Source organism: Lepidochelys kempii, chromosome 28 (genome assembly GCF_965140265.1).
Source record: "Lepidochelys kempii isolate rLepKem1 chromosome 28, rLepKem1.hap2, whole genome shotgun sequence".
Classification (NCBI taxonomy): domain Eukaryota; kingdom Metazoa; phylum Chordata; order Testudines; family Cheloniidae; genus Lepidochelys; species Lepidochelys kempii.
Genome location: NC_133283.1, coordinates 4,146,476 through 4,173,541, shown reverse-complemented (window position 1 = coordinate 4,173,541; position 27,066 = coordinate 4,146,476). Strand labels below are relative to the sequence as shown.

General features: G+C 48.8%; 1 protein-coding gene and 3 non-coding genes across 7 annotated transcripts in view; 2 read left to right on the top strand and 2 right to left on the bottom strand.

Moving 5' to 3' along the window:
* Window positions 1-27,066, bottom strand: part of LOC140904199 (uncharacterized) — a 302,914-nt gene that overhangs the window by 87,120 nt on the left and 188,728 nt on the right. The gene's annotated exons all lie outside the window — the stretch shown is intronic.
* TRNAS-AGA (transfer RNA serine (anticodon AGA)) lies at window positions 808-889 on the top strand. The gene has a single exon. It is a non-coding gene; the product is annotated as a tRNA-Ser (tRNA).
* On the bottom strand, window positions 5,185-5,257 carry TRNAK-UUU (transfer RNA lysine (anticodon UUU)). The gene has a single exon. It is a non-coding gene; the product is annotated as a tRNA-Lys (tRNA).
* Window positions 24,062-24,134, top strand: TRNAR-UCU (transfer RNA arginine (anticodon UCU)). The gene has a single exon. It is a non-coding gene; the product is annotated as a tRNA-Arg (tRNA).

Below are 27,066 nucleotides of genomic sequence, written 5' to 3'. Positions count from 1 at the left end.
ACTGTTCTGCAGAGAACAAGCTTCCAGTGATACTCTCCTCCAGGACCCATAGCCTCAGGGCTGGGCACATCAGAACCACCCCCTGAAACCCCAAACCTCCAGAACCCACCAAGCTGACTAGGGGACCCCCTGCCCAGCCACCCAGAAGCCTCCCCCTACCACAATGCCCCTTCAGCTCCAGCTCAATCTCCCCACACAGGACCCCCCTGCCCCCAGCCCCCACAACAGTGTTACCTCACAGCATCTGATAAGTGGATAGAACGTTACCACACCACCCCCTGCTGGCCATTCAGACGGGCAGAGGGAGCCCTGGGGGATGCTTCTTTAACAGGGTAATGGAAGTCATGGAGGGCCAAAATAGGTAAGAAATTTCCATGCCCTGTCACTAGCAAATAATAGCCACCAGGGATCCACCCCAGAGGTGGCTACATCTTAGCACTGCAGGAAGCAACCCCCAAGGAGACCATTTATCATGGGGTTTGGGATACTTCTGGACCCACGCTGCACTCAGAGTGATCTCCTCATCTGGTGCCAGCTGGAAAAAAGAAAAGGGTCCAGCCAACTCTCCTGGTACCAGCTGGGAACCGCTGATCCCCCAAACAGGGGGAGGCCACTGGATTTGATGTATATTAAATATATAGAGAGAGGAAAGTTGAAAATCAGAGGGATTTTATATCAGCTATTGATATGAGGTAAAATCTGAGTGTATTTCACATCAATATTTGATATATGAAGAGAGCAAACAATTGGAAATGATCACTCAGTGAGAACAGAAGTAGAGTGTCATGAGAAATCTGTGTCAGTCAAGTAGTTGTGGCCGAGTGGTTAAGGTGATGGACTAGAAATCTGTTGGGGTCGCCCTGCACAGGTTCAAATCCTGCCAACTATGGAGGAACTTGTGGTTCTTCAGTTTCGTGCCTGAGCATCCTTAGTGACAGGTAGGTCTTGTCTCACGCTCAGGCTATGTCTACACTACAGCATTATTCCGCTTTAGTTAAAGCATTTTAATTAAACCACTGTGGCATGTCCACACCACGCTGCTCGTGTTACCAGAGCGCATCCACGCAGGCAGTTCTTGGATCGCCACAGAGAGCAGTGCATCGTGGGTAGCTATCCCACGGTGCAACTAGCCGCAGGGTGCTTTGGGAAGGGTTTGCAATGCCTTATGAGTCGTTACAGCATTACATGGAGCAGGTTTCTCTATCCCATTGTTCCGTGGGCATCCGACTCGATCGCCAGCTGCTCTTCAAGTGCAGTGTGCATGGTGGGGCAGAGAGCGTGTGTGTGAGGAGAGACCGTGTGTGTGTTGGGGAAGAGTGAGCGTGTCCGCACGTTGTCTCGAACTTCAGACAACTGCTGGAAGCAACCAGGCCTGAGGCAGAGGGAGGGGGACACCCCCGACATCAGCCCCCCCTTATCTCACGGGCCTAGCACCACAGTCGCTCTCCCATACACACACACACACACTGCTACCTGCCTGGCTCTGCCCCAGGGGTGCCGGAACAGGGAGGGTGTAGAGGGCCATGACCCCAGCTCTTTTTGACAGCTGTGAGGAATCATAGAATATCAGGGTTGGAAGGGACCTCAGGAGGTCATCTAGTCCAACCCCCTGCTCAAAGCAGGACCAATCCCCAATTAAATCATCCCAGCCAGGGCTTTGTCAAGCCTGACCTTAAAAACTTCTAAGGAAGGAGATTCTACCACCTCCCTAGGTAACGCATTCCAGTGTTTCACCACCCTCCTAGTGAAAAAGTTTTTCCTAATATCCAATCTAAACCTCCCCCACTGCAACTTGAGACCATTACTCCTTGTCCTGCCATCTTCTACCACTGAGAATAGTCTAGAACCATCCTCTCTGGAACCACCTCTCAGGTAGTTGAAAGCAGCTATCAAATCCCCCCTCATTCTTCTCTTCTGCAGACTAAACAATCCCAGTTCCCTCAGCCTCTCCTCATAAGTCACGTGTTCCAGACCCCTAATCATTTTTTTGCCCTTCGCTGGACTCTTTCCAATTTATCCACATCCTTCTTGTAGTGTGGGGCCCGAAACTGGACACAGTACTCCAGATGAGGCCTCACCAATGTCGAATAGAGGGGGAGGATCACGTCCCTCGATCTGCTGGCTATGCCCCTACTTATACATCCCAAAATGCCATTGGCCTTCTTGGCAACAAGGACACACTGCTGACTCATATCCAGCTTCTCGTCCACTGTCACCCCAGGTCCTTTTCCGCAGAATGATGAACGATGGAGGGGGGGCAAGGCGGAGTCTTGGGGGGGGGGAAGAAGTGTTCTGTGGGTCTGGCCTTGGGGGGTGCAGGGCCTCGCCTCAGGGAGAAGGGGCAGAGTGTGAGTGAGGGGTCTTGGGGAAAGCGGTGTCATGGGGTTCCACAGTTCAGATGCCGGTGGCCACCCTACTGTAAGGAAGCTTCCGTCACCCCGCTCTGTGTTCGCAGTGCGGGGGAGCAGCACCCCACAATAGAGATTTGCTCCTGGCTGCCGTAGGAACTTCCCAGAGCCATGAAAGGGAAGGGGCCCAGCCTCTGTAGGAGGAAGGCAGGGCAGGCGAGTTCATGGCGGGCATTGTGGGATAGTGGTGGAGGCCAGTTATGGTGATATAATGACCAGCAGCATTTACACTGACACTTTGTTGCTTTAAATTGGCTGCAAAAAGCTCTAGGCCTCTTGTCGGGGTGGTTTTATTTGGTCACCAAAACAGGGCAGTTTTGTCACCAGACGTGGCAGAGCGGTGTGTACACCAGCCAAAAGCTGGTGACTGAGGGAGCCTAGTGTGTTTTTCACACGCCCGAACAATATAATTATGTTAAAATAACTTTGTAGTGCAGACGTGGCCAAAGATTCACACACACACACAGCTTGCAAGGAAAACTTCCTTCCTTCCTTCACCTGCTCCTCTGCTTTGCCGAATCCAAACACAAGCAAAACTTGTCAGGCCCAGGTGGGATCTGGCAGGGAGTCAGGAGTGGGCAGACACGATACCTTAACCACAGGCAGGCCCTGTGGCTTAGCTAGATAAAACACCTGTTTCATAACCAGTAGATCATAGGTTCAACTCCCAGTGGTACCTTGTTGAGTGGCTTTTAGGGCACCTGGCATTGGCTACTGTCAGAAAACAAGATACAGAGCTAGATGGACCTTTGGTCTACTACAGAATGGCTTGTTCTTATGGTTTAAATTACACTCACAGGCACTGATAATAGAGTTACTGAAAGTTTGGGAGTTAAGAGCTGATAGGTCAGTGTTCCAGGCCCCTCGTGGACAACCTACTCCCTTTGAGCTCTCCTACCAAATGGTTCATTGTGGCTGCCAGAATCTGTGGGCGGCTCATTGTGGAGTCCTGCTTCATGCACCGTGTCTGAGAATGACAATCATAAATCAATCTTTGCACAAATAAATGCAGCAGGACGTGTTTTTGTCCCTGCCCCAAAGCAGACGGGCCCATGGAGAACTGCCATTGAGTCCAGGGTAATACTCCATGGCCATTTTACCTTTTTTGCTTGCTAAACTCCCTCCCAACCTTGTGGGGTCCCAGAACCCTGTACTGAACCTGTACCGAGATGTCTACACTGCAAATTTACCACCCCACAGCCCAAGCCCTGGGTGTTTCATTGCAGTGTGGACATAACAACAGTGTAGACACAATGCTAGGCTAACACACCCCAGTCACTATTCTCAAACCCTGGATCAGCTGATTCAGGCTTGGGGGGCTTGTGCTGCAGGTTTATAAAAGTGCAGTGTAGATGTTTGGGCTTGAGCCTAGCCTCTGAGACCCCACGAGGGGTGAGGGTGTCTGAGCCCAAAATGTCTACACTGCAGTTTTTAGCCCCACAACCTGAGCCCCAGGAGCCCAAGTAAGACAATCCAGGCCAGCCAGGCCGCAGGGCTTTTATCACATTATAGATGCACTCTAAAGATATGTCTACATTGCAATGTAAGCCCAGGGTTAGTAGAAGTCATGCTCCAACACATAAACATAAACCCTGAGCAAAAAAGACCTACCCCCAAATAAGCTGGGCAATGTTCTTTTCCCTCAGGTTCTTAAATCCAGTAACCAAAATTCCTTTAACATGAGCCGTCCCCTCTCTGCACCTCACTCACAGTTGTTGTCCTTAGTCCGTGCAAGCCCAGAGGTGCATCTGTAGAGTTCACCTCCCATCCTGGGTGGAAAAGGGGGAAAATAAGAAGGCACCATACTCACTATGCTGTCTAGAGACTCACTTATCCCTCCAGAGCCACCCCGTCCTAAAGTTGATCTAACACCTAAATTTTAGTGGCCATGGCCCCGGCCCCCCCATTCCTCAACCCATGTCTCCTGCCTAGCAAGTGCTATTCAGTTGAGGGTGAGTCCCACAACTGGGGTTGGCCAAGCACAGTTCTGCTGCCCTCGATTCACACAACAAGGATAACCACCCTTTATTACTCCTGCCCCAATAACAAGGAGACTGGGAATACAACACCAGCCCAAAGTGATCATTTCAGCAAGCAATCCCATCATGCTAAGCACCTAGACACAGTGGCTGAGCCCATGCAAATGAGATCAGCTCCAGAAGTCCTCTTCCACAGCTCATCATTAGATGTCAGGGGAGAGCTCATTCAGACCCTGCTTACATATTTAATACAGAAATTTCCAACATACTGTAAAATCCACATGCAGAGTCACACAGGAAGTTTTTCTTGCAAGGTTTCATGAGGGGGTTTGGAGCACCTGCTGCTGGAGGCAAGGAGGGAGCTGTGGGTTGGGATTGAGGAGCACGGGAAATAGGAGCGGGCTGTGGGTTGTGACAGAGGAGAAGGATGAAGAAGAGTAGGCTCTGGTTCAGAGTGAGGAGCAACGTGCATAGGAGGGATTGAGGGGCACTGGGAATAGAGAGGACATGGGTTCGGGCTGAAGAGCATCCTTGTTTGGGGATCCAGAAGGACAAGGGAAGGCAGCAGGTGATTCTAATTTCTTAGGGATATTTTGCACGTGTGTGTGCGTGCACAGAGGAGGAACATGCTATATGCCCAGAGGCTTTTATTCCTCCAGCCTGTGAGGTCAGAGGATGTCATGAAGTTGCCCCTTCAATCCCACACACAAAAAGGCCCTTCTTAGAAAAGGAAAAATCCTGAAGAGAAAAAGTAACATCAAAGAGAGAGATATCTAAGGCCTTTGTGAATAGTTTATCACCTGACCAGGGACTTGAACCCTGGACCGTCAGATTAAAAGTCTGATGCTCTACCAACTGAGCTAGCCAGGCTCACACATGAAAAAGAAAGCAAGTTGGTGCAGAAGAGAAACTGATCAAGAAAAAGAGTAGGAAACAATAGGGGAAACCTGCTGCTCTTGCTCTCTCTCCCCAGCCCTAGCCTGGCCTGGTATTAGTGCTGGTTAAGAAGAGGGGAAAGTATCTGTATCTACCAGCCTTTTACAGCTGTAAAAGAATCAGGCACAATACAGAGGTACCCATCTGCAAGTGCCAAATGGCTGGATTGGCTAACGCAACCTGTAAAAGTCCATGGTACATCATCATCATTTCAAAGGGATAATGATAGGAAGGATCACAATTGACTAAGTAGTTACATACAAAGATCATTGGCTATTCATACTTAGTGTCACTGTGGACTGAGCTTTCTTCTTCTCTGGCTCCCTTCTAGAACATTAGAAGCACTTTGAGCAGGGATGTGGTTCCTTCAGATGCCCACTTAGATTTCAGGCCACTAGGAAGGTGTTTGGAGACTGTGAAAATCAAAGCTCTGTCCAGTGACTAATAGCAAACTGTGGGCATGTTCCCACTGTGCACCTTAAATCCCAGGATTTAGACCTTTTTATACAAATAGACCCTTGCAAATAATTTAATGTTTTGCTTGCTAACTAGCCAAACCAAAATTATAACAATTTTTCAGGTTGACCCAAGATGAACTTTTTAGAGAAAGTTGCCTGAAAAAGGCTGGTATGAATGACAAGGTAGCACTTTGCTAGTAGTTATAGTGGTTAGAATTCAACATTCTCAGTGTTGTGCCCTGAGTTCAATTCCTGGTCAGTAAAAGGAACGTTTCATCAATGTGAATCAAACTTTTCTAGAGCCTCAGAGCAGAAATTAGACATGTTCCCACTGTGGACCGTTTGTACAAACAGAACTGTACAAATCATTTGTTTTACTTGCTATTAGGTTATTGGTTTGGCTAGATAATTATAATAATTCAGGTAGACTCCAGATGAATTTTTTTCAGTTTTCTTGTTGAAACAAAACAAAATCATTTTTGGTCAAACAAAAATATATCAGTACATAAAATATTCATCCAGAAAACCTTTCATCCAGTTCTATAGACAAGTCTTTGGAATTAACCATCTGGAGAGAAGGCTCATTAACCTCTTAATTGTCTGTTCGTGGCAGTTTCTATTTCTAGCCCTCTGTCCAAATGCCCCCAGAGGTGTGTTTCACCTTGCATAGAAAACAAACGTTAATTAAGTTGAAACCTAAATCTGCGAGCACAGTACAACATTGTGATTGTAACTAAGGGAGAAAATTTCTCCTGAGTTCAACAGAAGGAAGGTTCTCATCAGCCTCTAGCAAATGCTCAACGTTCTGATGGTTCTTGGAACTTCCAGATGTATCAGCCAGAATTTTCAGGAGATCTGCACTGGCCCCCACCTCTAGAGCCAGATTTTCGAAAGGTCTCAATACTCTGAGTGCTAAGCTATTTTGAAAAAAAGCTGGTACAGATCGTGGGTGCTTGACTATATGGTTCACAGTGCAGGAGTCGGACGTTCACCATTACCTTCTCATAAAGCTGGATGTCTGGATTCTGCCTCAGTCCTGGTGTACATCTTTTCTTCACATAAAAACTCAGCAGTGAGAGACTACAACACCTCGCTCAAGGGACTCTAGGAAACCTGCAAATTTCACTCCAGGTAATGGTGTATAAAAATGAACTGTGTGTAGAAGGGCCCTAGAATTTGAAAGAAATATGGCATGTTGGCCTCCCCGAACAGCTCATAACACTAAAGAAAACAAGGAGTGTTAAAAGCACACTTTTGTGGTTTAAGTCACCAAACATCAAACTTTATTTCCTCCTCCCTTGGGTGTTCTGGTCTCTGGATGGAGCCTTGGGTTCAAATTCCACATCTGAAAAGTGAAAATTCTTTCAACCCCCAGCAGTGTATGTGTGTAGTTGTGGGATCGTTTCAACTCAAGAACTAGCACTAAAAGACAATAAACTTACCACTGAAGTGAAACATGCACTGAGGTGATGGATTACGGGGTTTGTAGAAACAAGCTGGGAAAAACCAGCCAAACAAACATGACTGTACAAACTTCCCATCTGAGAGACTTGTTGCCAGATTTCTACTGCATTCATAGCCAGAGTCACTTCAAAACTAGCCCAGTCTGTTTATTGAACCAAAGATGTTTCATTAACAAATTGACCTATACCTCTGAAAAGCATCACGTATAATTAGATAGTGGATGTGAGCAGCTTTGCCATATTCTTTTTGTAACAGGCACCTGCCAACCTCCAGTCTTGTTTTCGGTCACATACCAACACAACGTACTTACCAAATGTCATACAGACTTGTCCATTCCTCCCCGTATTCAATCTATGACCAGAATGTTGGAATGAGGCAGAGCCCTGGGAAAGTATCACAATAAGAATCAATTAAGAACTTGGGTTAATCAAAGCTGAGATGCAGACTCAGCCTATCGTACAGCTGGTGAGGTCACAGGGACACAGTCCTGCTAGGGCTGGTTCTGAAATAACAGCAGAAGCAGATAAAACAGAATGAGCCCAGAATGAGCTGCCTTCTCAGTGCATCACTTACCTGGGAGGTGTTCCGCAAAACACAGCACGTCCTCTCTGGAAGAGAAAAAAAAACTCCCCCCCGCCCACGCACCCCGGTTACTGTATTTTCCATGGGGCTGTTTGTCCTGAGGGACCGTGATCTCTCTGGCTAGTCCATGGTGATTCATAAAGACCCATTTGGGGAGCAGGAGTCATCCCAATGGAAATCTCTTCACCTCATTCTCTGTGCAACCTTCTTAGACCTGTCTTTGGGTGCTTTGGAGTTAGCTTTAGCCTTGCTCTCTCCTGTCTTGATTTTAGGTGGGATCTTGACCACAGTCTGAGGCTTGGCAGCTTACACCTTTTCAAGTCTTCTCTTCCTTTTTGGTCCCTGCTGAAGACACCACCTTCTAATGAATATTCCTGGACATGGGATGGTGGCATTTTCAGGGATCCTGGCAGCTCTAGCCAACATCTTGGTGACTATTTTCCTGGTCTGAGCCACTGGCTTCTTCTCATGCTTTGTTCCGGGGGCCTAGGTGTTACCTGAATGTGAAGGAGCCAAGATGCTGGTGAAATTTCCCTCACCAAGGTGTCTTTGCTCATCAGACTCTTGAACCTCAACTGGATGTGGTTCTTGTTCTTCTGCACAGCATAGCCCAAGGAGAACAGGGATCTACAAATGTGCATTCATGTTATACTTTTGTTGAATTGATGAAAACAAACTAGACACTTAGACAACTGGAACGGATTTCAGCTGCTGGACAGGTTTACTCTGTTTTTATGCATTTACACAGGAAAATCTTGAGTGTTTAAATTCTTTTCAAGCATCCCCATTCAGTGGAACTCATGAACATACTGAAAATGGATATGAAGAAAATATTTTCATTTAAGAAAGAGGCTTCTAAGGGGGTACTTTGATTTGAATCAAGGACCACTTGAACTGCAGTCTAACATTCTACCACTGAGCCATATCCCCACGAAAATGCTATGTTGCAGTCAGTGATCTTCAGGACCTTGAAGGACAGACCCTGCTTCAGAGAGCTTCTGTTCCATTCCCAGACCATGGGTGGTTTTGAAAATGGGGTTTGATGAAACTTTATATATGCAGGTAAACACCACAGCTTGCATACCCACAGCCGTGGCTTCTCCCACTGACATAGCTACCACCTCTTGGGGAGGTGGATTAACTACAGGGATAGGACAGCTCTTTCCCATTCATAGAATCATAGTATATCTGGTGTGAGAGGCTCCAGCAGTTCCCAGAAGAGTACTGGGGGCAGGCACTCTGGGCCAGGAGATATGCTGGTCTTCAAGGACAAAATTACTTCCCTCAGCTCATGTTCCTACATGGGCTCCAGCAAACTCCCCTGATCATCTCCTGACAGCAGCGGTGAGCAGTCCCCAACTAAGGAGAGAAACTGCCCCTGTTGTTGCTGAGCAATATCCCAACCCTGGAACAGCTCCCCATAGTAGACCTCCATGATGGCCAGCATTCTACTGTGGTCCTGCACTACTGGATCTGTGGGTCCCGCCCTAAGTCCCTGCATCCTCTTGCTTTGTCTCTTCTCTTTTCTGCAGAACTGCTGCCGAGCCATTCGGTCCCTAGTCTGTAGTGGTGCATTGGATTCTTCCCTCCTAAGTGCAGGACTCTGCACTTGTCCTTGTTGAACCACCTCAGATTTCTTTTGGCCCAATCCTTTAATTTGTCTAGGGCCCTCTGTATCCTATCCCTACCCTCCAGAGGTATCTACCTCTCCTCCCAGTTTAGTGGCATCTGCAAATTTGCTGAGAGTGCAATCCACACCATCCTCCAGATCATTAATGAAGATATTGAACAAAACCGGCCCCAGGACCGACCCTTGGGGCACTCCTCTTGATACCGGCTGCCAACTAGACATGGAGCCATTGATCACTACCCGTTGAGCCCGACAACCTAGCCAACTTTCTATCCACCTTATAGTCCATTCATCCAGCCCATACTTCTTTAACTTGTTGGCAAGAATACTGTGGGAGACCGTGTCAAAAGCTTTGCTAAAGTCAAGGAACATGTCCACTGCTTTCCCTTCATCCACAGAACCAGTTATCTCATCATAGAAGGCAATTAGATTAGTCAGGCATGACTTGCCCTTGGTGAATCCATGCTGACTGTTCCTGATCACTTTCCTCTCGTCTAAGTGTTTCAGAATTGATTCCTTGAGGACCTGCTCCAGAAATGCCATTGAAAATACAAAAAATAAAAACCCCAATAATGCAATTGCTAGTACACTTTCTGTGTACTGAGTACCCATTAAGGGCCCTGTGTGCTTACGAGAAACCTGGAGAAACTGATACAATGTCTGAACATGAAACTCAACTAGTACCAGTTGCTGGTGGAAAACCCCTTCTTACTGAGAAACAAAGACTAGCAGTAGCGATCCATCCTGATCCCAGAGCCCACCCATGTCCGCCTCTACTTTGCTAGCGACTCACTTTATTTTCCACCAGAACCAGCCATTCAACAGCCACATAAGCCACTGGAGGAACCAGCCAGGGGACTTTCTCCTCTTGACCTGCTGCTTACAAACAGGGAAGAATTGGTAGGGGAAGTAGAAGTGGGTGGCAATGTGGGCAGCAGTGACCATTAGGTGGTTGAATTCAGGATCCTCAAAAAAGAAGAAAGGAAAGTAGCAAAATACAGACCCTGGACTTCAGAAAAGCAGACTTTGACCCCCTTAGGGAACTGATGGGCAGGATCCCTTCGGAGGCTAATATGAGGGGGAAAAGGAGTCCAGGAAAGCTGGCTGTATTTTAAAGAAGCCTTATTGAGGGCGCAGGAACGAACCATCCCAGTGTGCAGAAAGAATAGCAAATATGGCAGGCAACCAACTTGGCTTTACAGTGAAATCTTCGGTGAGCTTAAACACAAAAAGGAATCTTACAAGAAGTGAAAACTTGGACAGCTGACTAGGGAGGAGTATAAAAATATTGCTTGAGCATGCAGGGGTGTAATCATGAAGGCCAAAACACAACTGGAGTTGCAGCTACCAAGAGATGTGAAGGGTAACAAGAAGGGTTTCTACAGGTATGTTAGCAACCTGAAAAAGGTCAGGGAAAGTCTGGGACCCTTAATGAATGGGGGAGGCAACCTAGTGACAGATGTGGAAAAAGCTGAAGTACTCAATGTTTTTTTTTGCCTCTGTCTTCACAGACAAGATCAGCTCCCAGACTGCTGCACTGGGCAGCACAGTATGGGGAGGAGGTGAGCAGCCCTCAGTGGTGAAAGAACAGGTTAAGGACTATTTAGAATACCTGGACATGCACTAGTCCATGGGTCCAGATCTAAGGCATCCGAGGATGCTGAGGGAATTGGCTGATGTGATTACAGAGCAATTCACCATTATTTTTGAAAACTTGTGGTGATTGGGGGGGAGGTCCTGGATGATTGGAAAAAGGCAAATATAGTGCTCATCTTTAAAAAAGGGAAGAAGGAGAACCTGGGGAACTACAGATCAATCAGCCTCACCTCAGCCTCTGGAAAAATAAATGGAGCAGGTCCTCATTTTGAAGCACTTGGAGGAGAGGAAGGTGATCAGGAACAGTCAACATGGATTCACCAAGGGTAAGACATGCCTGACCAACCTGATTGCCTTCTATGATGAGATAATTGGCTCTGTTGATATGGAGAAAGCAGTGGACATGATATATCTTGATTTTAGCAAAGCTTTTGATACGGTCTCCCACAGTATTCTTGACAGCAAGTTAAAAAAGTATGAGCTGGATGAATGGACTATAAGGTGGATAGAAAGCTGGCTAGATTTTTGGGCTCAATGGGTAGTCATCAATAGCTTGATGTCTAGCTGGCAGCTGGTAACAAGGGGAGTGCCCCAGGGATCAGTCCTGTTCAACAAGTTTATTAATGATCTGGATGAAGGGATGGATTTCACCCACAGCAAGCTTGCAGATGACATTAAGATGGGGGGAGAGATAGGTACGATGGAGGGGAGAGATAGGGTCCAGATTGACCTAGACAAATGGGATGATTGGACCAATAGAAATCTTACGAGGTTCAAGAAGGACAAGGGCAGAGTCCTGCATTTAGGACGGAAGAATCTCATCCACCACTACAGGGTGGGGGCCGACTGGCTAAGCAGCAGTTCTGCAGAAAAGGATCTGGGGATTACAGTGGATGAGAAGCTGGATGTGAGTCAGCAGAGTGCCCTTGTTGCCAAGAAGGCTAATGGCATATTGGGCTGTATTAGTAGGAGCACTGCCAGCAGATTGAGGCAAGTGTTCCCCTCTATTCGGCACTGGTGAGGCCACATCTGGAGCATTGCATCTAGTTCCCCCCCCCCCCCACTACAGAAAGGATGTGGACAAACTGGAGAGAGTCCAGCAGATGGCAACGAAAATGATCAGGGGGCTGGAGCACATGACTTACAAGGAGAGGCTGAGGGTACTGGGCTTGTTTAGTCTGCAGAAGAGAGGGGGGAATTTGATAGCAACCTTCAAGTATCTGAAAGGGGGTTCCAAAGAGGATGGAGCTTGGCTGTTCTTACTGGTGGCAAATGACAGAACAAGGATCAATGGTATGAAGTTGGCATGGGGGAGGCCTAGGTTGGATATTAGGAAACACTCTTTCACTAAGAGGGTGGTGAAGCACTGGAATGGGTTACCTAGGTTGGTGGTGGAATCTCCATCCTTAGAGGTTTATAAGATCCGGCTTGACAAAGCCCTGGCTGGGATGATTTTGTTGGGGTTGGTCCTGCTTTGAGCAGGGGGTTGGACTAGATGACCTCCTGGGGTCTCTTCCAACCCTGATATTCTATGAAGTCGTGCTGGAGCCTGACAGTGCCCATGGACAACCTTTGCTTTGCCCATGCATGTTTGCGTGTAATCATAGAATCTCACAGTTGGAAGGGACCTCAGGAGGTCATCTTAGTCCAAGTACATACAGTTACCCATGAAAGATGCGCCATCGCACGTCTCGGTACTTAAAAGACACCCGTGCCATCTGCAGATACTTTAAAGCTCCCGTCAGTAAGTCCTGGGGACAGTTGCTCACCTTCAGTGGAAACTTCCTAAAATTGGCCTCCATCACCCTGTGGTACAATGACCTCTGTGCGGACAAGGACAAAGGGAGGGCTCACTGCTGTGGCCACCGCTGCTGTGAAGGGCGGACCCTCCTCCGCCGAGGGTCGCCCTGCCCCGGGCCCAGGCTTAATTTCCGTCCGGCCACCAGGTCAACCCGGAGCTCGCCCCGGGGGCGGCCACTGCTGCAGCTTTAACCATCCTGTGAGCACCTTCCACCTAGCCACCCAATGAAAAGCCTGTAGGACATAAAGTGGAGTGGATGAACACTAGATGGAGTGAGGGGCCTGCTTAATCTCCTACCCCTTCCGCCACCATTGGCCAACCCAAACCCATTGCTGCACCCAGTGGGCTCAAAAAAATACAGCCACATCCAAAGAGTCGGTTGCATTCTCCGTGGTTGCCCCGCCATTCCCCTCTGGCCTGACGTGCCCTCCAGCTCAGCCTTCCAGTGAAAATTGAAAAATCAAAAAAAGTGGAGCTGTAAAAGGCTTTAAAGCCCACCATGCCCAACCTGCCCTCTGTCACCGGCAGAAAAGCCACAATTCTGACTAAGGATGTCCTATTGCCCCACAAGAAGTGGAAGGCCATCGGGTTCAGTCGCTACAGCAATTGTGGAGCTGGGGGAAATATATGGCTGAGAAATTTTCCTGCCTCCTAAAGATAGATCTTGAGCATGACAGCCTTCTGGGCTAATGAAAAGGTCCACTTATGCCACCGGCAGAGCCGTTCCTCATAGCCCAGCAGTTGCCTCTCCCAGTTTGCATTCCCCACCTTGTCCCTGACCCCAAACAGTACCCTCAAGGTGTTCACCACCCTGGGAGTGCTCCTGTCTTGGCTGCTTATGAATTGCAAATCCCTGATGGGTAAGGGCAAACCCCCTTGGGGGGGGTCCGATCCCACCCACAGGGCCCTGCTCTTCTGTAGGTTCACCATGGCTCCAGCTGCAGCCAAGTACCCCTCCTTTAGTGTCACCAAAGTGCGGCAGTTGCCCAGGGAGCTCACTAGGATGGTCATGTCATATGCATGGGCAACCGCCTTCAATGTGACAGCTCCCCTGATCAGTCCTCCCAGGTTCTGGTCAGGGCAAACCATGCCCCGCATTGCTCTGCTTCTGTGGAGTGCTCTCAGAAAAGGGTCCAAAGACAGCACATACACAAGGGGCTCAAGGGACAGGCCTGTCGTATGCCTGCATGCACAGGGATTTTGTTCACTAGCCAGCCATCCACCAAGGACAGACTGAGGCCAGTTTGTACAGCACCTACAGCCATCTGATAAAGTCCCCCGGAAATCCATACTGTTTGAGCACTTTCCACAGATAGTTCAAGTTGACTTACTCAGAGGACTTGGATTGATCCAGAGCCAACAAGTAACTTTCCCACTGCTTCCGGCATGCCCATTCGCAGACCTCCCGCATGCTGCATGAGGAGTCTGTGACTGTCCGACCTCGCACCACATTGCGCCAGTCTGTCTGCTACCCCTCCCAGCCTCCTCTCGCGTGCTCGGGACAAAATCTTGTTGTCGGTATTAAACAGAACAGTCAGCTTCCCATTTTGGATGTCAGTCAGGTATCCCATCTTGGCCAGCAATCCCAGGATAGCATTGTATTGTGATGGACTCAGTGCCTGATGGTGCAGAGAGCTGTTGAAGCTGTTTGTCAACACTGGTGTGAGAGGCTCCAGCAGTTCCCAGAAGAGTACTGGGGGCAGGCACTCTGGGCCAGGAGATATGCTGGTCTTCAAGGACAAAATTGCTTCCCTCAGCTCATGTTCCTACATGGGCTCCAGCAAACTCCCCTGGTCATCTCCTGACAGCAGCGGTGAGCAGTCCCCAGCTAAGGAGAGAAACTGCCCCTGTTGTTGCTGAGCAATATCCCAACCCTGGAACAGCTCCCCATAGTAGACCTCCATGATGGCCAGCATTCTACTGTGGTCCTGCACTACTGGATCTGTGGGTCCCGCCCTAAGTCCCTGCATCCTCTTGCTTTGTCTCTTCTCTACAGGCTGCAAAAATGTCCGGGGAGACCACCGCTCGCTTCACTTGGTGGTCCCACTCAAATTGGGCCCACAGCACCCTCATCTCCGAGAACTCTGCCAGCTGTCACTTGATATGGTCGTACAGTCACACATTGACTGGCTCCCATCTCTGGATGGTCTTGGTCATAAATATAGAGAGAAGGGTAGCATAAAATCCCTCCCTGGCAGCTAAAATGAATCCCCTTACCTGTAAGGGGTTAAGTAGTTCAAATAACTTAGCTGGCACCTGACCAGAAGGACCAATGAGGAAAGAAGAGACTTAAATGGGGGCGGGGGGGGGAGGGAGGTTTTGTTTGTGCTCTCTGTTCTTCCCTTTCTGGACAGAGGGAGAGACCAAGCAGGTAATACATCTCCTGAAAATATACCTGGAACAATAGACCTCAATTCACAGAAATTGTAAGTTAGGAAAGGAAATGCATTAGGTTATCTTTTGTTTCAGCTTGTGGATTTTTTGTACGCTACAGAAATGGGTTTTATTCCTGTTTTTGTAACTGAAGCTGAACCTAGAGGAGAATCCTCTATATTTTAAATCTTATTACACTGTAAAATTACCTTCCATCCTGATTTTGCAGCTGTGATTCTTTTATTTTTTCTTTCTAATTAAAGTTCTTCTTTTAAGAACCTGATTTTGATTTCAGTGTTCTAAAGACAAAGTCTGTGCTTACATTGCTAAGGCAATTGGTTGGCATATTATTCACAAGCCTCCCCAGGAAAGGGGGTGAAGGGGCTTGGGGGGATATTTTGGGGGGCGGGGTAGGGATTCCAAGTGACCCTTTCCTGAATGTTTGTTTAAATCACTTGGTGGTGGCAGCATACCATCCATCCAAGGACAAAAGGAGTTTGTGCCTTGGGGAAGTTTTTAACCTAAGCTGGTAGAATATAAGCTTACAGGGTCTTTCATGTAGGTCCCCAAATCTGTACCCCAGAGTTGGGTGTGCGGGGGCAGGGGAAACCCTGACAGTCTTGTAGAAATCCTATAGGACTTGGCATGGCTGGTATTCTTTAAAGTTCTGGTGTTTCCCCAGTCACCAGGAACAAAGCCGCCCACTCCTCCTTCACTGACTCCCACCAATCCCCCTGGTTGCCATAGAACTCTGATGCTTTCTCGTTCTGCCAATGCCACAAGGCTTTGCCGCCCCGCCCCTTTATCTTGCAAGCTCTGGATGTCCAGCTTCCAATATCCTCTGCCATGGGCCATGGAATTGCCCACATTAAGACACATGGTAAGTGCTGCGTGCAGGGGGGGAGCTTTTCTTGACCTGCTGCTCACAAACCGGGAAGAATTAGTGGGGGAAGCAAAAGTGGATGGGAATCTGGGAGGCACTGACCATGAGTTGGTCGAGTTCAGGATCCTGACACAGGGAAGAAAGGTAAGCAGCAGGATACAGACCCTGGACTTCAGGAAAGCAGACTTTGACTCCCTCAGGGAACTGATGGGTAGGATCCCCTGGGGGAATAACATGAGGGGGAAAGCAGTCCAGGAGAGCTGGCTGAATTTCAAGGAATCCCTGTTGAGGTTACAGGGACAAACCATCCCGATGTGTCGAAAGAATAGTAAGTATGGCAGGCGACCAGCTTGGCTTAACGGTGAAATCCTAGCGGATCTTAAGCATAAAAAAGAAGCTTACAAGAAGTGGAAGTGGAAGGTTGGACATATGACCAGGGAAGAGTATAAAAAGATTGCTCGGGCATGTAGGAATGAAATTAGGAGGGCCAAATCGCACCTGGAGCTGCAGCTAGCGAGAGATGTTAAGAGTAACAAGAAGGGTTTCTTCAGGTATGTTGGCAACAAGAAGAAAGCCAAGGAAAGTGTGGGCCCCTTAATGAATGAGGGAGGCAACCTAGTTGTTAGGGGGCTTATTCCTTCACCCACTTACTTCCCTGGTCCTTCTCGCATGAACAGAGAGCAACAATACCCGAAGTCCAAAGGTGCAAACAATTTGATGTTTATTGGGGTGAACTTCCAGCAAGCATGATTCCAGTTTCCTTCCTTAGTATCCTCCTTCCCAGCTCTGACACCACAGAGCCTTACACCTGTGTCCCTGTTCCCATTCCTGCCCTTAGCCAAACATGATTCCAATTCCCCCACCCCCATTCCCTGTTCCCATTTCCCCCTTCAGCAAAACATGATTCCAATTTTCTTACCCCCATTCCCTGTTCCCATTTCCCCCTTCAGCAAAACATGATTCCAATTTTCTTACCCCCATTCCCTGTTCCCATCTCCCCCTTTAGCAAAACATGATTCCAATTTTCTTACCCCCATTCCCTGTTCCCATCTCACATGCCCACCCCCACCCACACCCAGTCACTTCCTCATTGACTACAGATTATATAGTAAAACTTGAGTTCCGCTTAGCTATACCTTAACCAATCATTTTCCTGAAATTTAACTAACCAATCCTAACATATTGTAACATGATTATGTAACCAATTATATCCCAGCACCTTAATTAGTTTACACCCAGCAAAATTAATTATACAGCAGACAGGAACAATCACAGAACCAGACAGAGATTATACAGACAAACAACAGCAAAGTGGGAACTATAATGACAAGACAATACAGAAGTGAGGATTTCACATCCCAGCTATTGATAAGTGAGTTCTTGCCAGACAGGATGCTATCAAACTAAGTTTCCTTTTACATTTTCTAGGCACTTCCCTTTCTCTGGAGGTGATAGGAATACAATCCTGTCCTGATAGTGCCTAACAGCCCAATAGCACTTTATTTCAATGTGACTAGTTTGGAATGTGAGGATGTGACCATTCGCTTCCCAGCTTATGGCTGCCTCTGCTGCTTAGCCAAAGGCCTGAGCCTAAGCACAAGGCCACAAACTGTCACAGTAAGAGAAGGCCCTTACACCGGCAGACAGTGATTTCTTTCTTTTATACCTCTAGAACTAGCCAAGCGATAAGAATACACCTAAATTCTTAAAGTACAGGCCTTTGCAGACAGGCCTGAATAGGATGTGGAAAAAGCTAATGTACTCAATGCTTTTTTTGCCTCTGTCTTCACGAACAAGGTCAACTCCCAGACTGCTGTGCTGGGCATCACAACATGGGGAATAGATGGCCAGCCCTCTGTGGAGAAAGAGGTGGTTAGGGACTATTTAGAAAAACTGGACGTGCACAAGTCCATGGGGCCGGATGAGTTGCATCCGAGAGTGCTAAAGGAATTGGCAGCTGTGATTGCAGAGCCATTGGCCATTATCTTTGAAAACTCGTGGCGAATGGGGGAAGTCCCGGATGACTGGAAAAAGGCAAATGTAGTGCCCATCTTTAAAAAAGGGAAGAAGGAGGATCCTGGGAACTACAGGCCAGTCAGCCTCACCTCAGTCCCTGGAAAAATCATGGAGCAGGTCCTCAAAGAATCAATCCTGAAGCACTTGCATGAGAGGAAAGTGATCAGGAACAGCCAGCATGGATTCACCAAGGGAAGGTCATGCCTGACTAATCTAATCGCCTTCTATGATGAGATTACTGGTTCTGTGGATGAAGGGAAAGCAGTGGATGTATTGTTTCTTGACTTTAGCAAAGCTTTTGACACGGTCTCCCACAGTATTCTTGTCAGCAAGTTAAGGAAGTATGGGCTGGAAGAATGCACTACAAGGTGGGTAGAAAGTTGGCTAGATTGTCGGGCTCAACGGGTAGTGATCAATGGCTCCATGTCTAGTTGGCAGCCGGTGTCAATTGGAGTGCCCCAGGGGTCTGTCCTGGGGCCGGTTTTGTTCAATATCTTCATAAATGATCTGGAGGATGGTGTGGATTGCACTCTCAGCAAATTTGCGGATGATACTAAACTGGGAGGAGTGGTAGATACGCTGGAGGGCAGGGATAGGATACAGAGGGACCTAGACAAATTGGAGGATTGGGCCAAAAGAAATCTGATGAGGTTCAATAAGGATAAGTGCAGAGTCCTGCACTTAGGACGGAAGAACCCAATGCACAGCTACAGACTAGGGATCAAATGGCTAGGCAGCAGTTCTGAGGAAAAGGACCTAGGGGTGACAGTGGACGAGAAGCTGGATATGAGTCAGCAGTGTGCCCTTGTTGCCAAGAAGGCCAATGGCATTTTGGGATGTATAAGTAGGGGCATAGCCAGCAGATCGAGGGACGTGATCGTTCCCCTCTATTCGACATTGGTGAGGCCTCATCTGGAGTACTGTGTCCAGTTTCGGGCCCCACACTACAAGAAGGATGTGGATAAATTGGAGAGAGTCCAGCGAAGGGCAACAAAAATGATTAGGGGTCTAGAACACATGACTTATGAGGAGAGGCTGAGGGAGCTGGGATTGTTTAGCCTGCAGAAGAGAAGAATGAGGGGGGATTTGATAGCTGCTTTCAACTACCTGAAAGGGGGTTCCAAAGAGGATGGCTCTAGACTGTTCTCAATGGTAGCAGATGACAGAACGAGGAGTAATGGTCTCAAGTTGCAGTGGGGGAGGTTTAGATTGGATATTAGGAAAAACTTTTTCACTAAGAGGGTGGTGAAACACTGGAATGTGTTACCTAGGGAGGTGGTAGAATCTCCTTCCTTAGAGGTTTTTAAGGTCAGGCTTGACAAAGCCCTGGCTGGGATGATTTAACTGGGAATTGGTCCTGCTTCGAGCAGGGGGTTGGACTAGATGACCTTCTGGGGTCCCTTCCAACCCTGATATTCTATGATTCTATGTTCTTTGGAAGTATTAGCCATTTGAGTGTCTAGGCACACTTCAGTTATTCAGCATCTATCACTTTAGTGTAGAAAATTACACTGCTACCGGGTGCTGTCAGATCTCACAATATGAGATGCTTGGATACCACACCTCTATAAGCACCTAAATAGGTAGCAAGTAAAGGTGGTAAAAGTGAGAATTTTTCTCCCTTTTTTCCATTGGAAAAATGTGAAATTATACATTTTTTTGTTTTTTGGCCAGCGTCATAGCCAGGTGAAAAAAGGATGAATTTTGCCTGAAAAATTTGTCCCTGTTTTTCATCAGTAATTTTAAAATTTTTCAACCAGCAATCATCAGGCTGAGTAAATACCTGTATAATAGAGTACCTGTACTACCTGTGGTTTAGAAAAGTGATTATAGAAAGAATAGAGATGTACATCTGGAAGAGACATCAAGAGGTCATCTAATGATTTCAGCTGCCATGCTGAGGCAAGATTAAGTATATCTAAACCATTCCCAACTATCATTTGTTTATTATTATTATTATTAATTTATTTATTTTATTTATTGTGTTTTCCTGAAGGAGGGCTCACCTTTTAAAAATATAGGAAATTCAGGCACAAGTGCACCAACTGAGATCAGTGCCACATTGTGCTAGGCACTGTACAAATCTACTAAGTGACACTCTCTTTCCGCTATGAGCTTCACTCTAAATGCGCAAGACAGGGGGAGGGATAGCTCAGTGGTTTGAGCATTGGCCTGCTCAACCCAGGCTTGTGAGTTCAATCCTTGAGGGGGCCATTTACAGAATCTGGGGCAAAAATTGAGGATTGGTCCTGCTTTGACCAGCGGGTTGGACAAGATGATCTCCTGAGGTCCCTTCCAACTCTGATATTCTATGATTCTAAGCTGGATATGAGCCAGCAGTGTGCCCTTGTTGCCAAGAAGGCCAATGGCATTTTGGGGTGTATAAGTAGGGGCATAGCGAGCAGATCGAGGGACATGATCGTCCCCCTCTATTCGACATTGGTGAGGCCTCATCTGGAGTACTGTGTCCAGTTTTGGGCCCCACACTACAAGAAGGATGTGGATAAATTGGAGAGAGTCCAGCGAAGAGCAACAAAAATGATTAGGGGACTGGAACACATGACTTATGAGGAGAGGCTGAGGGAACTGGGATTGTTCAGTCTATGGAAGAGAAGAATGAGGGGGGATTTGATAGCTGCTTTCAACTACCTGAAAGGTGGATCCAAAGAGGATGGATCTAGACTATTCTCAGTGATAGCAGATGACAGGACAAGGAGTAATAGTCTCAAGTTGCAGTGGGGGAGGTTTAGGTTGGATATTAGGAAAAACTTTTTCCCTAGGAGGGTGGTGAAACACTGGAATGCGTTGCCTAGGGACGTGGTGGAATCTCCTTCCTTAGAAGTTTTTAAGGTCAGGCTTGACAAAGCCCTGGCTGGGATGATTTAATTGGGGATGGGTCCTGCTTTTGAGCAGGGGGTTGGACTAGATGACCTCCTGAGGTCCCTTCCAACCCTGATATTCTATGATTCTATTGCTGTGAGGTCCAGGGGAAGGGAGCCTTTTCCTTCCATAGATCTTTCCTTTCACATCTTAACTGGGGACCATACTCCATAATCTAGCGATAATGAGTGCTACGGAGCACAAAGTCCACCAATAATGCCCTCCCTGATTTCAGCTGCAGCAGTGGCCATCCTCACAGCAGTGTCAGCCACAGTAGCGAGGCCTTCCTTTGGCACAGTCCATATGGAGGACAACATACCAGTGGGTGAGAAAGGCCAATTTTAGGGAGGTTCCTCTGAAGGTGAGCCACTGTCCCCAGATCCTACCGACAAGAGCCTTAAAATATTTGCAAATGGCATGGGTGCCTGTTGTCAAGGAGTCCCCGGGCGATGCTCTGGAACTGCTCCCTACGAAGCCAGTCAGGACTCTGGGGAAGTCTCCTTTCTGTGAGCAGCCTGTCTGCAGGACACACAGCTCCCACCTTCCTGGGTCTGACCTAGGAGCATTCAGCATCCTCTGCCCCTCTGTGCGCTTCCCACAGCGAGTCCACCCAGGCAGGGTCTTGGGGAAGCCAGAGGGTCCTGCCCCCCAACTCCGTAGGCAGACATGACTCTCAGCCAGCTAGTAACACAGAAGGTTTATTAGACGACAGGAACATGGTCTAAACCAGCTTGTAGGTACAGAGAACAGGACCCCTCAGCTGGGTCCATTTTGGGGGGCAGTGAGCCAGACAACCACGTCTGCACTTCACTCCATGTCCTCAGCCAGACCCAAACTGCAACTCTCTCCAGCCCCTCCTCATCTGGGCTTTGTCCCTTTCCTGGGCCCAGGAGATCACTGGATTCCTTTGTTCTCCAACCCTTTAGCTCTCACCTTGCAGGGGGAAGGGCCCAGGCCATCAGTTGCCAGGAAACAGGGTGTCAGCCATTGTCCGTGTCCAGACCCCTGCACACACCTGCCCTCTAGGGCTCTGCAAGGATCACACACCCTTATCCCACCCCCTAGATACTTAAGAACTGCATAGGGGAAACTGAGGCACCCGCACACTATTCAGAGGAAACATTAAGAACAGTCCCACTTCATCACACTCTTTAAGTACCGAGATGTGGGGATTGGGCATGGTGGGCATTGAAGCCTTTTACGGCTCTACTATTGTGTTTTTCAGTTTTCAGCAGGAGGCTGAGCTGGAGGGCAGGGCAGGCCTGAGGGGAATGGAAGAGCAACCACAAAGAAAGAAACTGACTCTTCGGATGACTGGACACACTGTAGCTCATTGATGCCACAGCATTGTACCCCATTTGGCACAGCGGCCGTGAGGAGCATCTTGAGCGACGAAGGCAGTTCTCCGAGCAGTGGCTAACCGGGTTTCCGTGGCCCTTAAACGGCTGGCCGTGGTGGAAAAACACCCTGAGTCAGCAGCAGAGTGGAGGCGGGTGTGGGCTGGGCTCTGGGACCTGGATGGGCCTTGATTCTGTCCAGCTGGTCTCTGATTGAGGGCAGGGAAAGGGTTTTACTGCGACAAGCGGGAGCAGTTGTGTTCCGTGTTCAGGCTATGGTATCCGTTCCTCCAGGTTTCTCGTAAGCACAGAGGGACATTAGTGGGTGCTCTCAATGCAGGATTGGCCCAGATACCATCCGTACCGGATTTACCATGGCGCCAGGTCCATGCTCCAAAGGGACCTGGCCCCGGCTCTCTCCTGCAGGGGCAGAAGCTTGGTGCTTGCCAGCTCCTGGGGCTCCTGCTGCAGCCGGGCAAGCTCCACCGGCAGCCAAGCTCCTCCCCGGCCTCTTCCCCTAGAGTGCCGTCTTCCCGCCCCTCCCCACCCCCTTCCTCTCCCTGCTGCCAAACAGCTGTCTGCCAACACGAGGGAGGGGGAGGAGTGGAGCCACAGTGCACTCACCGCTGGGGGAGGAGGCAGATGGGGGGGGTTCTTGGAGAAGGCAGTGGAATCAGGGCCGTGAGCCACTCAGGGCAGAGGGCTAGGGGTGTGGGCTGGGGTTGTGGGGGTGCTCCCAGCCCTCTGCCCTGACTCCTGCACCCCCCATGCCCCCAGTCCCGACTCCTGCACCCCCCACACATACCCATCCCTCCACGACCCATGCCCTGACTCTTGCAGACCCCTAACACACCCCCAGCCCCACCACACCCCATGCCCTGACTCCTGCACCCCGCCCCACATACCCACCCCTACCCTGAGCACAAAATGGGAGCTCCTGCACACCCCCCCCACATTCCCACCTGCACCCCTTGCACAAAATGGGAGCTGCCCCAGGTAAGTGCTCCACCCCAACCTCCCTCCCAGACCCTGAGCCCCCTCCCTCACCCTAACTCCCTCCCAGCCCTGTGCACCCCCAGCCCCAGCTCAGTGCAGAAAGAGAGATGGAGAATGTGCTAGAACCAGGGAGAAGGTAGGTACCACTCCATGTAGGCAGAGGCAGGGGGGATCCTGTTTATCCCCTACGCAGCCCTGCTGTGCTTGCAGTTTACCCCCAGCCCCTCCCTTGCTCCAGGGAGGAACCGTAGCTCCAACCCCACTGTGCTTTTGACCCGGCCCCTGCCTAATACTCCCCCCATACCCCACTGTGCTCATCTTGCCCCTGCCTCACTCCAGCTTGGGACCAATCCTTCACCACCATGCCCCACTGTGCTCTTTCCCCTTCATTCCACAGGGGGTCCCACAAATATGTTTGGTGCAGGGACCACAAAAAGTTAATCTGGCCCTGGATCCCATAATGTGATGGGGATTGCATTCTCTTTTTTTTTTTTTTGTATTTTCAATGGCATTTCTGTCTGATTTTGTTTTGCTTTGTATAACTGTTTTCTTCTGGAGCCAATATTTAACTAAAAAAAGAAGATCTCATGGCACCAGACAAAGGAGCAGGCTGGGACTAGGGCCGCTAAGAGAGTGAGAGTAGGCAGGTTCAGTATTGTTTCCTGTCTTCTTTTTCTTGAAAAGTTTCTCTTCTGCACCAAACTTGCCTCTTCTTTATATGAGGCTGGCTAGTTCAGTTGGTAGAGTATCAGACTTCTAATCTGAGGGTCCAGGGTTCAAGCCCCTAGTCAGACATAGGGGGCATCATTTCCTTCTTGTGATATCCCCCAAAAACTTCAAAAAGCAGCTCTTCAGTACCCTCCTTGACATTACTTTTTCTTCTTTTCAGGACTTGGCCTTTCCTAGTAAAGGCCATTTACTGCCTGGGCCTGAAGGGGCAACTTCCTCACACGCCCACTGGCCTCACAGTCTGAAGGAAGAAAGGCCTCTGGGTCTACAGCAAGCCACTGTGTGCCGACTTGTTGAGCAAATGTAGGGCTGGCCAGAAAGGCCGGAGAGGCCTTGAGCAAGGGAGGCAAAAAATTGTCCACCCAGGCTCTTTCAGGCCAGAAGTCAGAAAAACCCAAGGTCTGGTCCCATGGTGTAAGGGCCAGCACTCAGGGCTTTGAATCCTGCAATCGCCTGCATTCCCCCATCCGCCATCTATTTCACTGTTGTTGACCTCGGCTCGGCCTTTTTCTCTATCCCTGTTCATAAAGATAGCCAGTATCTGTTTGCCTTTACCGACCAAGGGCTCCAGTATACTCGGAACAGGTTACCCCAGGGTTATACCAAGTCGCCCACCTTGTTTTCCCCAATTCCTAACAAGGATCTGGATGACACCGAATTCCCAGTGGGGTCCACCCTGGTCCAGTATGTAGATGACCTGATTCTAGCATTGTCTTCACTTGAAGCCTCTAAAATGGATTCCCTTGTGCTCCTGCAAGCACTAGCCCAGAAGGGACACAAAGTTTCCAAGTCTAAACTATGGCCGTCTGCCAAGGGTTCGTTATTTGGGACAGGATATTTCAGCTGGAGGGAGGCACTTGTCCTCTTCACGAGGACAGGCCATTCTCCAGGTCCCTAGGCCAACCACTAAAAAGCAAAGGAGTGGCTTTTTAGGCATGGCTGGGTACTACTGACAATGGATCCTCGGGTGTGCAGTTATTGTCAAGCCCCTGCAAGACCTAACCCTTGACAAGGTCCAAAAGCCCCTTCCATGTTCCTCTGAGGCCGAAGCAGCCTTCATGCAGATTAAAGAAGCCCTTACCAGATCCCCAGGCTTGGGCTTACCAGACTATCAGAAACCTTTTACTCTCTTCTGCCATGAGGAGGGAATAGCCTTGGGGGTCCTTACTCAAACTCATGGAGATAAGCAATGCCCCATTGCATATTATAGCTCACCTTTGGACCCTGTGGCGGCTGGACTCCCTCCATGCCTACGGGCAGTAGCAGCGGCCGCCAGCCTTGTGGAGGCTTCTGCTACCCTCGTCTTGGGATCCACCCTATGTGTTGCAGTTCTGCTTGCTGTGACTGCCCTCCTTCTGAAAAATGCAACCCAGCATCTCTCTAACTCCAGACTGACTAAGTAGGGAATGCTGCTTTTAAATGCCTCAGATGTAACTCTTACCCTCTGCTCTGTTCTCAACCCCGCCTCCCTACTTCCCCCTGCGGCTGATGGAGAGCCTTATTACTGTTTAACCGTATCAACAGAACTCTCCACCCCTAGAATCAACCTGAAAGACACCCCACTCTACAATCCTGATCTACTAGTCTATGTAGATGGGTCTTGTCTTAGAAATTCTGCTGGCCAGCTCGTGGCTGGCTATGCCGTTTGTTCCCAACATGAGCCTGTTGAGTCCCACTCCCTCCCGGGAACACACTCAGCCCAAGTTGTAGAACTTGTCTCCCTTGCCCATACCTGTACCTTGGCCAAGGACAAATCTGTTACTATCTACACAGACTCCCGTTATGCCTTCGGGGTAGTTCATGACTACGGGCAGCTATGGAAACACTGTGGATTTCTCACATCGGGGGGGGTGAGGTTTAGTAATGGGCCTTTTGTTGATGCTCTTCTCTCTGCCCTTCAACTTCCTTCTGCCATCAACATTGTAAAATGTGTTGTCCACCAGAACCCTTATGATGAGGTTACCAGAGGAAATGATTTGGCAGATGCTACTGCCAAACAGGCAGCCCTTTCCGGGTCACCGGCTCCATTTGACTTTGTTTTCCTTATTACGCAGTCCCCCTCCATGCCTGACTCCCTTCAAGATTTAGCTCTTATGCAAGAGTTGACCCCAGAGCATGAGAAGGGCAGGTGGAGGCTGGATGGATGTTCTTTACATCCTGATGCCTTGTGGCATTCCCCAGATGGCCGCTTAGTGGCACCCAACGCTTTGCTCCCTTATCTTGCTCGCATGTCCCATGGCACTGCACACATCAGCAAATGGAGGGGATGATAACATCAGCACTGCAATACTGGTATGCCCCAAACTTTTCCATCATGGCACATCAGTACTGCAGTTCCTGTCCTATCTGCCTAGCCCACAATAGCAGCAGGCCAGTACGGACAAAAATCAGCCGTGCACCCCACTCCGTGGGGGCCCTTTGTGAATATTCAGATTGATTTTATCAATATGCCAAAATGTTGTTCTTATGAATATGTCCTTGTTTGTACATACTCTGGATGGATAGAGGCCTACCCTTGTGCCAAGTAGGGTGACCAGACGTCCTGATAAAATCAGGACTGTCCTGATTTTTAGTTCTTTGTCCTGCGTCCCGACCGATGCACAGTCGGGGGGCCATTTGTCCTGATATTGCGGCTTTGGCCGCTCTGGTTTTTGGGGTTTTTTTTTGCTTTGGGAACTCTGCTCCGGCTGCTTTTTTTTTTGGGCGCTTCAGCAACTTGATTCTGGCTGCTTCCCCCATGTGTCCAGATATTTTGTTTGTCTCATCTGGTTTGTTTGTCTTAGTGCCAAGGCCAATTCCATCACAGTGGTTAAAAGACTTTATCCCCCGGTTTGGTCTGCCCCTTTCTATTAACAGCGATTGAGGTACCCATTTTACAGGCCAAATTATGCAGTAGATTTGGAAGGCCCTTAACATTACCCAACACTTGCATTGTGCCCATCACCCCCAGAGCGCGGGGGTGGTCGAGTGCAAAAATGGGGAATTGAAGAACAAAATC